This window comes from Opisthocomus hoazin, chromosome 3 (assembly GCF_030867145.1).
Source record: "Opisthocomus hoazin isolate bOpiHoa1 chromosome 3, bOpiHoa1.hap1, whole genome shotgun sequence".
NCBI lineage: Eukaryota > Metazoa > Chordata > Aves > Opisthocomiformes > Opisthocomidae > Opisthocomus > Opisthocomus hoazin.
In genome coordinates this window covers 83,971,187-83,983,815 of record NC_134416.1, presented here as the reverse complement: position 1 = coordinate 83,983,815, position 12,629 = coordinate 83,971,187, and positions in this window count along the sequence as shown.

Genomic DNA, 12,629 nt, shown 5'->3' with positions numbered 1-12,629 from the left:
GAATTCCTGGGCGACTGGGGTTTCCCATTCGGGTGCGCTGGGTGATCAGAGCGACCCACTTACTCCACGTAGCATCGGTGGCATGATGCGTAGAGGGGACTCTTTCTTTGAACATCCAGCCCAGGACCGGCAATCGTGGTGCTAGGAGGAGCTGTGCTTCAGTGCCGACCACTTCTGAAGCAGCTCGAACGCCTTCATATGCTGCCAGAATCTCTTTTTCAGTGGGAGTATAGCGGGCCTCGGATCCTTTGTATCCCCGGCTCCAGAACCCCAGGGGTCGACCTCGAGTCTCCCCTGGTGCTTTCTGCCAGAGACTCCAGGTTGGGCCATTCTCCCCGGCTGCGGTGTAGAGCACGTTTTTAACATCTTGCCCTGACCGGACTGGACCAAGGGCTACGGCATGAACTATCTCCCGCTTAATTTGTTCAAATGCCTGTCGTTGCTCAGGGCCCCATTCAAAATCATTCTTCTTCCGGGTCACGTGGTACAGAGGACTCACAATCTGGCTGTAATTTGGGATGTGCATCCTCCAAAAACCCACAACACCCAGGAAGGCCTGTGCTTCCTTTTTGCTGGTGGGTGGAGACATAGCTGCTATTTTGTTGATGACATCCATTGGGATTTGACGGCGCCCATCCTGCCATTTTATTCCCAAAAACTGGATCTCTTGAGTAGGTCCCTTGACTTTACTTCGCTTAATGGCGAAACCGGCTTTCAGAAGGATCTGAACTATTTTCTTCCCTTTCTCAAAAACCTCCTCCGCTGTGTCGCCCCATATAATGATGTCGTCGATGTACTGCAGATGTTCTGGAGCTTCACCTTTTTCCAGTGCAGTCTGGATTAGTCCATGGCAGATGGTGGGACTGTGTTTCCACCCCTGGGGCAGTCGATTCCAGGTGTACTGGATGCCCCTCCAGGTGAAAGCAAACTGTGGCCTGCACTCCGCTGCCAAAGGGATGGAGAAGAATGCATTAGCAATGTCAGTTGTAGCATACCACTTGGCTGCCTTTGACTCCAGCTGATATTGAAGTTCTAGCATGTCTGGCACGGCAGCACTCAGCGGTGGTGTGACTTCATTCAGGCCACAGTAGTCTATTGTCAGTCTCCACTCTCCAGTAGACTTTCTCACTGGCCATATGGGACTATTAAAGGGTGAGCGAGTTTTGCTGATCACTCCTTGACTCTCCAGTTGACGGATCAGCTGATGAATGGGGAGAAGGGAGTCTCGGTTGGTACGATACTGTCGCCGGTGCGCCGTTGTGGTTGCGATTGGCACCTGTTGTTCTTCAGCCCTCAACAACCCCACAACGGAAGGATCCTCCGAGAGACCAGGCAAAATGGACAGCTGTTTAATTTCTTCCATCTCCACAGCAGCTATGCCAAAAGCCCACCGATACCCCCTTGGGTCCTTGAAATACCCTCTCCTAAGACAGTCTATCCCAAGGATGCACGGAGCCTCGGGGCCAGTTACAATGGGGTGCTTCTGCCAGTCCTGCCCAGTGAGGCTCACTTCAGCCTCCAGTACACTCAGCTCTTGGGACCCCCCTGTCACTCCCAAAATGCAAATAGACTCTGACCCTTTGAACTCTGATGGCATTAAAGTACACTGTGCACCAGTGTCCACTAGAGCTTTATACTCTTGTGGATCTGACGTGCCAGGCCACCGAATCCACACCGTCCAATAAACACGGTTGTCCCTTTCCTCCACCTGGCTGGAGGCAGGGCCCCTCTAATCTTCGTCAGAGAATTTGCTGCTCACCTGCTGTAAAAATGACTTGGAAGTCCCCTCCAGCGGATCGGAATCAAGGTCAAACTGTCTACCTGGTCTGGAGAGCTGGCTGCTGGAAACTGGAGCAGCATTTTTCCTAACAGAATCCCCTTTGGTGATTGTTTTACCTCGCAACTCACATACTCATGCCTCTAGACTTGAGGTGGGTTTTCCATCCCACTTCCTCATGTCCTCTCCGTGGTCACGCAGGTAAAACCACAGGGTGCCCCGTGGTGTGTAGCCTCTGTATTCCCTCTCCTGAGCAGAGAAACGCTTGCCCCTAATAGCTGAGATGCGGGCCCGCACAGGTGGGGAGTAGGACATATCCTCTTTGAATTGCTGGACCTTCTGGGACAATTTATTTACAGCTGAGACAAGGGAGGAAGAGAGACTTTCCTCATATTGCCGGAGTCTGACAGCCACCTCATACACTGTTGGTGCGTCTTTACCTTTCCAGTTTACAACTGCCAGTGAGTTGGCATGTGAGGAGGGTGCGCTCCGCACAAACTTCCTCCACATAGATGCTGTGCACTGGAGTTCATCTGGGTCTGTGGGTCTGTGGTTCATTGTCTGGTTCATTATAAACCAGCTCCCGCACAGCTAATTCCCTCAGGTACTGAATACCCTTTTCCATATTGGTCCACTTGCCAGGATAGCATACAAAATCGTCACTGAAGGGGTATCTCTCCCTCACCCCTGAGACAAGTCTCCTCCAGAGGCTGAGGACTTGTTCCTTTTTCCCAATGGCCTTGTCAATGCCCCCGTCCCTGGCCAGGGATCCCAGCTGCTTGGCTTCCTTGCCCTCTAATTCCAAGCTGCTGGCCCCATTATCCCAGCACCGCAGCAGCCAGGTGGCAATGTGCTGAAATCTTTCCGCCTGTCTCGCAGCTCACCCAGGGACAGGGACCGGGTGATGGTCTCTGTCTCTATCTCCCGTGATGACCCTGGCCCATCGTCATCCCTCCCGGAGCGATCTGCTCTCTTTGCGTCTTTCTTTAGTTTTACGGGGGCGAGTGCTACTGGCACAGGTTGGTTACTGGGCTCAGCCGCGATGCCTGCAGCTGGAGCTGGGGCTGGAGCAGCTGCTGTGCCTGCCAGGGAAACCGAGGCAGACCCTGCAGCTGTGGCTGCAGCAGCCGTGGTGCCGTTCGGGGGGGCTGTGACTACCTGCTGGGCTGGAGGGGCTGCAGGGCTGGCTGGGGGGGCAGCACCAGTGCCTGCTTCTTCGTTTCCCCCCCCTTCCCCTTTAAGGTGCTGAACAGTGTTGAACACGGAAGCTCGGTAGGCATGGGCCAGACCCCAGCACATTGAGGTGATCTGTGTCTCTCTGGAGTTCCCAGGGTGGCAGCACACTTTTTGCAGATATTTTACTAGTTTGTCCAGATCCTGTATTTGCTCAGGGGTGAGTTTAAAACACACCGGGGGTGCCCACTGCTCTAGACACCTGCCCATGCTGTCCCACACACCCAGCCACTCACAGCTATCCAGCCCAGAGGCAGGTCTCTGCACGATGTTCTTAACGACTTGTTTAACCCTAAACAAAAGCTGAAACCCATTCAGGAGGCAGAACAAAAGGAGAGTGCTGGCCTGAGCATCCCACGGGTACTCGAAATTCTCAAAAGCCATTAGGACCAGCCTGAAGGAGAGAGCGGGGGCGAAAGAGTGGGGGAAGGTATCCCCTCCGGTTTTCCCCACAGATTGGGTCTGATTACTAACAAATTCTAAGACATAGGATCCGAGGTACGGAAATGACCGCAGTGCCGCATGCAAACACAAGCCTAATTTGATGCACAGTGATGTTATCATATCATAAGTCAATATCGTACAGTAAAGCAAAATCATCATCCTGATCTTTTTTCCCGAGGTAACAAACAGCACGGCGGCAAACACATACAGCAAGTAAGGATTTACGTAGCAGAGATATTTGATCAAAGTCAGAAACATTTTTACCGGCGACTTTAACTAACACAGTAAATGCGTATAATAAATTTTAACAAAATCTGTGAAAGCAGTTTTAACACCCGCTGCTCAGTCCTGCCGTTATCCCCGCCCCACGTCTGGGCGCCAATTTTAATGTTTTGGTTTCGGCTGCCGCCGGCAACAAAAGCACCACGTGACCACCCCTCCCCCCGCCAACGTGCGGAGGAGAATGAAAAGAAACAGGCAGAAACTGGTGGGTCGGGATAAGGGCAGTTTAACAGAACAGCAAACAGAGGGAAACAGGAACAACAACGATACAGATAAGGAGAAAACACAACAAAAACAGACCCGCTCTCTCAGACTGCAACGGCGCCGCACACTCCCGAGCCACGAGTGAGAGTTCCCGCCGTGCCGCCCCCCCCACCGGAACCCAGCGTGATGGCACATGGTATGGAATACCGGGCTCTGGCCAGGTGGGGTCAGCTTCCACCCCTCGGCTGTGCCCCTTCCTGGAGTCCGGTGAAAACTAACCCTGTCCTGGCCAAACCCAGGACAGCAAGCCAAGAAATACGCTATATTTTTCTCGTTTGAAAATAACATCCTTTTAAGTCTCAGTAGCCCCCGCCCCATTTCATCCACCTCGCTGCAAGGCAAATATTGCACACGTGAGGTATTTTGTGTTTGTAATCTCAGGCTACAGAACTAGATTTTTTACATTTTTTTAATCGTCTAAAATATTCTGGTTTGGAGATATGGATCATTGCATTTCTATAACAAAGTTGGACTGAGAAAGGTCAAAAAAGCTTTGTCTTTTCATTTCTGTCTGTGCCGTTTTTCTGTTTCACTGGGATTTATTATGGGAAATGCATACTATTGCAAAGATAGCAATTTTCTCAGTCAGAAGGCTGCTGAATTTGTCCATTAATAGCAAAGGATGGAACAGGAGCTTCACGGCTGAGTCGCAAAATATGTTGCCATTCTGCGCCATGAACATTCTGCAAGGGACTGTTGCTTTCTATACACCAACTATCTGGTAGAGTGTGCTTTTACCTTTCTCCGTGTTAACAGGTAAAGGTTAGGACTTTCCTTCATAGACCCCTCTTGTCTGGGAATCTCCAGAAGTAGTAATTTTTTGTGGACTAAATTATCTCATACTAGTATCAGGGCATGCTGAAGCTCGCTAGGTGAGTACCATGCCCTCCTGCTAGCTCATCTCAGATGGATCATTCCTTGGCATCTCTTAGCTCTCATAGCCTTACACTGTAAATTCTATGTCAGTTGCTGTCTTTGTTCCCTTTCCTCCCAGCATCTTGTCAAACTGTTCTATGAAAGGATAGGGACTGTTGCTAATGGTCTGGTAATTCTTTCTGAGGCGTTCTTTTCAGTCAGCAATTTTTAAATGCCAGTTTGTGGTTGCAGTGGACTCTGGCTTTTCATCCTTCAAGCAATTTCTTTCTTTCCTTCTTCTCTCACTCCATCCCTCACTCCCTCTTTCTACAGCTGGTTGCTATGCACCAATCATAGGTACATGGCTGTCTCATTCTGAAACTTCTGGCAACATTTGTTATTGAAACATGACTAACCAGTACAGAAGAGCTGCTTTTATCTTAAAAAAAAGATAAATACTTATATAATACATATTACATAACAATATAAAAATAGATAAATATATAAGAGCTTTATCTATCTCTCAGCTCTATCATCTGCATTCAAAAAGTCCTGTATAGCTCCTCCAAAAAGGTAAGATTTCTCTCTTTTTAAACTATGATAGCCCTGTACAGACATGGGATCAACTAAACCTCTGTGTCATCATCTTTCTTAGCTTAGAAATAGCCATGGGGCCACCTGATGGTTTTCATGGGAAGACTGTGTTTAAATCCATGGATCAGCCACTCGCAGAACTGTTTCTGCTGAACACTGCTGTCCATACTCCTTGCTAATCCTCCTTCAGAACAAAATTTGGGCCTGCCTCTTCTGAGATTTCAATTTGCAGATCAAAGTGAGAGCTGATTCAGGTTCAGATGCCATTGTTCTAACCACATAACCTCCAGATTTCTTCATGTTGAAGAAGTGCAGTGCACTTCTCAACTGCTCTATCAGTGAACTAAAGGACAGGATGCCGAGGACTTCACTTTTGCCTTCATTCCTGAAATTACTTCAGCTTTTATTAGTGTGTTACATATTGTAACCTGGCATATAATTTTCTTCACCATTTATTAATACATAATACATTTCAGTAAGTTTGAAACCAGCAATACCTTAGCAAAGGGGAAGCATACCCAAGCATATCAATATTAGGTGGAAAGAAATGAAGTTCCAAGGAATGACTGATGTGTCTGAATGACTAGGTGTCATGAGCTGACCTTCCCACTCTTAGGAACAACATGTATGACTTCTTTTACTTTAATCTTTATATAAATTTTGTGAGATGGAGCTGGAAATGTGGAAAGTCAATGTTGTTATATGGGTGCAATTGCAATACAGACAAAAGAAAGGGAAAAATACCAGAAAATACTTATAGCTGTGTTCTGCAAAGCAGTTATGTGACTAGGCCCAGGTCAGCAGGTGTTTAGGTATATGAATGGGAATGCAGTACTAAATATTTTTGTATCCTGTCTACAGCCAGCCCACAGAAAATAGAGGGATGAAGTGTGTGTGTAGAGGCCTTGTCCTTCCTGAGACTTGGCCTCTTGTGGATGTGCCTGGGGTCTGCAGGCCTGGTGCCCTGTGAGGTACTTGTCCCCTATCTAATAAACAGCTGGGGAAGACCAGACTTACTTTGGGAGAAAGTTTGAAAGCAGCTGATGCATTTTGTCTTGATAAAGTAGTGGGAATACTTTTTCATGATGGGGAAAACTTTGGTGCTTACTGCATTTCTCAGAGGAAGGGGATTATAGCTTTATTTCTCATCTTATAGAGGCTTGTGCTTGTTGCCATGCAAGGCTTGGATAAGCAAATTCTTCCCTCCAGTTGTATCTCTACCAGTGTACAACAAGGAAGGTGCAATTAAGCCATAGTAGAGTTTAGGTGGCACTTTAGGTGTCAGCTATGATGTGTTAATTTTAGGCTGGTGTCGAAACTCCACTGTAGTCAATAAGGGAGTCATCTAGGCGGCAGTGATTCATATGACCAACATGTCTGCTGTAGAATGAGTTAATTGCTGTCTGGTCCCCTCTGACTGTTTTGGTTAGCCCCTTTTTGACTACAGATGGAACCTGGACACCTACATTAGGAGATGGAATTCGATGGTTGGTGTTCAGCTGGGAATGTATGGTCATCCTGCTTCCAGGTCAGCTTCTGTATTTTATCCAAGGCCTGCTTAAAACAAAATTCAATATAAAAATCCTCAAGTCAGGCAGAGAGCTACAGTTGCATTTGCAGAGTTGTGATCTTGCTAGCATACTCAGAGATGTCAACCACGTTAGTGTTTCAGCAAACTGAAGTAGAGGAACTCCCATTCAAGCTACGGCATGAATGATGTACTAGCAAGTGAGCTGGTACTTGCAAGGCAGCTGTGCAGACCTGAGACACTTCTGGGCATGCAGTTGTTGTTCCAGGGCTCCCGATCAGAGACTGGAGTGCATGTAGTGTTTAGATACCTTCAAGATTAGGTGGCAACTGAGTGGAAAGCAGAGAAGGCAGAAGTGGGTTGCAGTCTGGGGTCTAATTGCCTTCAGTTTTGCCTTAGCCCAATTTTATGCACCTAGTTGTTCTTTTTTTTTATTTGACCTTCAGAAATGCAATTCTGCAGTAAGTAGATTTAGTTTTAAGCATTTTGTTTCTAACAGCTTCTGAAATGTATTCTTCCTTTTTTTAATCTGTAAATAGCTTTATAATTTTCTTTTTTATTGTTGTTTTCTTTGTTTGTTTTCAAAGGATATCGTAGAACAGAATCATAGAACAGTTTGGGTTGGAAGAGACCTTTAAAGGTCATCTAGTCCAACCTCCCGGCAATAAGCCAGGATGTTTTCAACCAGATCAGGTTGCTCAGAGCCCTGTCCAACCTGACCTTGAATTTTTCCAGGGATGGGGCATCTACCACCTCTCTGGGCAACCTGTGCCGGTGTTTCACCATCCTTGTCATAAAATATTTCTTCCTTATATCTAGTCTAAATATACCCTTTTTTAGTTTAAAACCATTACACCTCAGCCTATCGCAACTGGCCCTGCTAAAAAGTTTGTCCCCATCTTTCTTACAAGCTCCCTTCATGTACTGAAAGGCTTCTATTAGGTGTCCTCAGAGCCTTCTCTTCTCCAGGCTGAACAGCCCCAACTCTCTCAGCCTTTCCTCATAGGAGAGGTGTTAAAGCCCTCTGATCATTTTTGTGCCCCTCCTCTGGACCCGCTCAACAGGTCCATGTCTTTCCTGTGCTGAGGGCTCCAGAACTGGACACAGGACTCCTGGTGGGGTCTCACCAGACTGGAGCAGAGGGGCAGAATCAGGTCCCTTGACCTACTCGCCTCTCTGCTCTTGATGCAGCCCAGGATACGGTTGGCCTTCTGTGCTGCGAGCACACATTGGTGGCTCATGTCCAGCTTTTCATCCACCAGTACCCCCAAGTCCTTCTTGGCAGGGCTGCTCTCAATCTCTTCATCCCCCAGCCTGTACTGATAGTGGGGGTAGCCCCACCCCAGGTGCAGGACCCTGCACTTGGCGTTGTTGAACCTCATGAGGTTCACAAGAGACCACTTCTTGAGCTTGTCGGGGTCCCTCTGGACGGCATCCTGTCCCGCAGGCATGTTGACCGTACCACTCAACTTGCTGTCATCTTCAAACTTGCTGAGCGTGCACTCAATCCTGCTGATATGTTCTACAATTGTTTAAAGAAATACTCCTTCTGCCTGTGTTGATTTAAGACAATAGTAAACTACAAGTGATCTTTAAACTCCCTCCTTTCATCTCAATTTCACAGAGCTTAGTGCACTTTTTCTTTCAATTCTCCTGCTCTCACTGGTATTCTTTTATGTTTTTTGCCTTCCTTGTGATGCTGTCACACTCCACATCCCACATCCTCTACTCTTTTTTTTATTTATATATGTATTTTTATTATTTGGCTGTTATTTGCTTTTGAAGCTTTTAATTAAGGTTCCACTTTTGTGCAGCTTTTACAGTTTTTTTTTGCCTGGAAGGAACTAGAACTCATTTATTGTTAGTTTCTTGCTGATTTTTTTTTTTTTTTTAATTTCAGAAGGTTATTTTGCTGGAAAAATAAAGGTGTGTGTTTGCATATATTGCTATTCACATTATTCAGTCTGGTGGGCAATATTATTGTCAGCTATTGATTAAATCTTTTTTTGTAAGTAGTTCTGGATATATTTGGTGAGGTGAAGTACTGTCTAATTGTTAGGGGGAGTTTGATCCTTAGTACTGCTTGTTCTGTTCAGAAGACTTCGATCACCTTATTTTTAACTGCTTAATTAAATCAAATTATTTACAATTGCATGCCATCAGCAAATTTTTATGCCTTGTTGTCTGACCTCTTTTTGATGCACATGATAGTTGAAATCACCAAAACAGGTAGTGAGAGGATAGATGGGCACAAGACCCTAGAAAAACTTCACCCTAGGGAAAATATTTGTTGGGTTTTCTTTTTCTGGTTTTCTGTACGTGTTGTGTTTGTTGTTTGTGGGGTTTTTTTGTTTTCTTCCTAGGGGTATAACTGTTTATGCAACATGGACAGTATCTTGCCCTAGGGTGAATTTAGGTTTGGGAATGGGATTATCATGTGTTCCCTGAGCAGAAAGGCTTCTGCTTTACAGTAACTGACAGCCTTGTAGTACATTCGAGCTCCCTTATAAGAACAAGCCTTTCTGTGGAAAAGAGCTTGAGGACGTGGTAGTGTATGACTTGTCTGATAAACAGACATTTAATTTAGCTTTGCAAAAGTACATTTGGATATGTAAATGAAAGCTGTCTGGAGCCAACTCTAAGCCGCTTTCTGGATGTTATGCAAGGTTTACTGCAGTGATTACTGAGCATTTCCACAGACGGGTAGCAATTACCACTGCAACCCTTACATTAGATGACACATATACAAATAGAGAAACACTGGAAGAGGAAAAATAAACCTAGTCTGAACAATACCCACAGATTAAAACTTCTATGAGCAGCAGATAATGAGGGAATCAGTGAAGATGAGGTGTTAGACCTTTAACCCAAAGGATTTCCAGTATCCAGTTGATGAGTAGAGGACAGCTGTGGAAGCAGACAGATGTCTGTAAATTTGGGATGTGAAAGCAAAACACACCTCATCTGAGAGATATTAGGTCATTTCTGCTGGGCGCTGGCTCCTCTGTGAAGTCTGCATGCCTTCCCTCTCCTCTGGCTGTACTTCTCTTGCAGGAGCAGTGTGTTCCTGATCAGATTTACAGCTGAAAAATGACAGGATAGATAGAAATCAGAGCTGCAGGAAGCAGTCCATCATCTGCACCCATGCGCTTCCCTAAAATTCTTTACCTGAACTGACGAAGACTGGGAAGGAAGGAACCGGCGGAAGAGGGAGTGGTACAGACTCCGTTTCTGAGCCAGGCTAGCTAGATGTTGAGCCCGTCTTTCTGAGGAATATGAAGGGATCAGCTGGTCTGTGTGTGCTAGCAGCCATCCAAGGCAGGCCTGGGGAAAGGTCTGAGCTGGAAGCAGGAGGGTTCTTTGGTCTGAGTAAGCAGGCCACTGTCGCGTTAATTTGGCAGAAAATAAACCCCCTGCTTTCTAACGCTCCTCACCAAAGTGAGAGGCTAGGTGCGGCTAGGTTTAAATTCTGAGCGATGTCCAATTTGCCACTACCAGTCCAGTCTCGTTTAATATATATATTAAACTACCAGGATTCTGGATACACTAATAGAAGTCTGCACCTTCAGTCCAGTCGTGCTCATGAACTAGCACGGCCGCATTTGGTCGTGTTCAGTGAGAAACTGTGACAACTGGTTACTTAAACTGCAGTTTTATTTGTGCAACAGATATATAGGTTTTTTGAATTGCCGGTGATAGTGACTGTCTGCAAGAAAGCACGTGCAAATCCAAAACACGTGAAAAGATTATAAATAATACAGCCTGGCTATAAACATTAGGGAGTAAATATTCCTGAGAAAAGCGCTTAGTTTAAGTCTCACCCAAGGCGTCCCAAGGGGGGGAGAAGAAAGGCTCAGCCCGTCGGCCAATCCCAGTTGTCAGAGGCAGTCTGAGGTGGAGTTTCCCTTGACTTGCTCACGGTGTTAACTTCTTTTCCTCCGAAGATTTTCTTCTCTGAAAATCCCCCATTTCCCTGGCTATTTTTATATCCTTTCTGCCTTTAAGGTGGAGTTTGAGTGACTGTAGTCATACATACTTTTTATCATGATTGGTGTAAAATTCTCTCGCTTCACGTTTAAAGGTAGAGTTTATGAAAAATCGAGAGCGCAGACTCGAAGAGGGGTGGTCGCACCTCGGAGGCGGGTAGCCTTTGGGATGGAGGTGTGTTTTGGTATTAAAATTATATTAAAACGAGCAAAGTTCACGAGAGGGTAGCACTTTGGCAAGGTTTCGAAAACCTGTTGGCTCAGAGGGCTAGATGAGCTGCTTATCAGTTCTAGAGGACCATTTCTTCCCGCTTTATCATCACGGAGCAGGGCCACAGAGTCTCCACTCCATTCCATCCTCTATGGTACATTGCAGGGAGTTGCTGTGTGAGTGGATTCCTCGCATGCCTGCTGCAGCTTTGTCCCATACTCAGAGCTCCTTTTGATTTCATGCTTTTCCTCAATGGGTGAACACTGCTACGTTTTTCATATAAACCTTAATTTTACTAATAATTCCACAGCCGCGTAGCTATACTGGATACAAAAAGCAGTCTCCTTCCTGCGCAGTGCCGAAGATGAGTTTATTGCTTTGTCTTAAGTACTAGCGGTGCTTTTGTTCAGTGTGCTGAACATGTTTTAATCCCTTTAGTGGTTACTATTCAACTTCTTCCCAGATATATCCTTGAAGATATATCCTTTTTTGTACTTTTATATACACTTCCAGGAAGTAATTATTTTCTTGTAACGTAAGCAGGCATAATAATGTAATAACATAATGTAAATCACACAAGTTATGTCAAGGTAGAATGAAATGCCATGGAGCTTGCTCAAACATTTTATATCTTAAAATTTGCATTTTCCAACTGATTTTTTTTTAAAACTCATGGGATATTTTAAAATGAATTTCAATTTTTATTTCTGCCAAAGTTAACACATTCATTAATTCTGTCTTTAAACATAATCCCATGCATGCATGTAGACATGAAAAATGCAAATCAAACAACAAATTTAATTTATAAATTTCCTCTCAGATTTTTTTCTAAAACCGGAATCCCATATTTAGTAACCGAATTTGGGAGGGAGGGAAGAGCGGAAATCATCTCTGTTAGCCACTGACTTTTTTTACAGTTGTTTGAGTGATGCTTATAGAAAGTTGGGAAGAAATTAGTAACAGGAGGTTGGATTAACCTGGAACAGTCTTTCTTCAGATGTAACTTAGAAAGTATGTAAAAACAAGGGGTTATAACTCTGTGACAGTAGGAGATTGGATACAGAGATTTAAGCAGTAAATTTTTTTTCTGGTTTCCTTCTGAGAAAGAAATCTAATTCTGAACTATTTACAATTACTTATTTTTCTCAATATTAATTACATACTGTACTTTTAAATACTCTCATATCAGACAGTGAAGGCCTTGGGACATCTCACTTGTGCTTAGCCTTTTTGCAGAACATGCAAACTAACCAGGTGAGCCAATTAAAATAACAGGATGAACAGAAGATATGGCCAGTTAAGCAACTGGACAACGTAAGTGTTACCATCTCATCCAAGGAGCACACTCATCTGGCTGAGGGGTCTTGCTCACCTTCACTGAGTGAATAAATGTAGTTGCTGCACCTATAACGACACTGCTGCATCCAGTTTGCCATCCCAGAACTTGCCACAGCC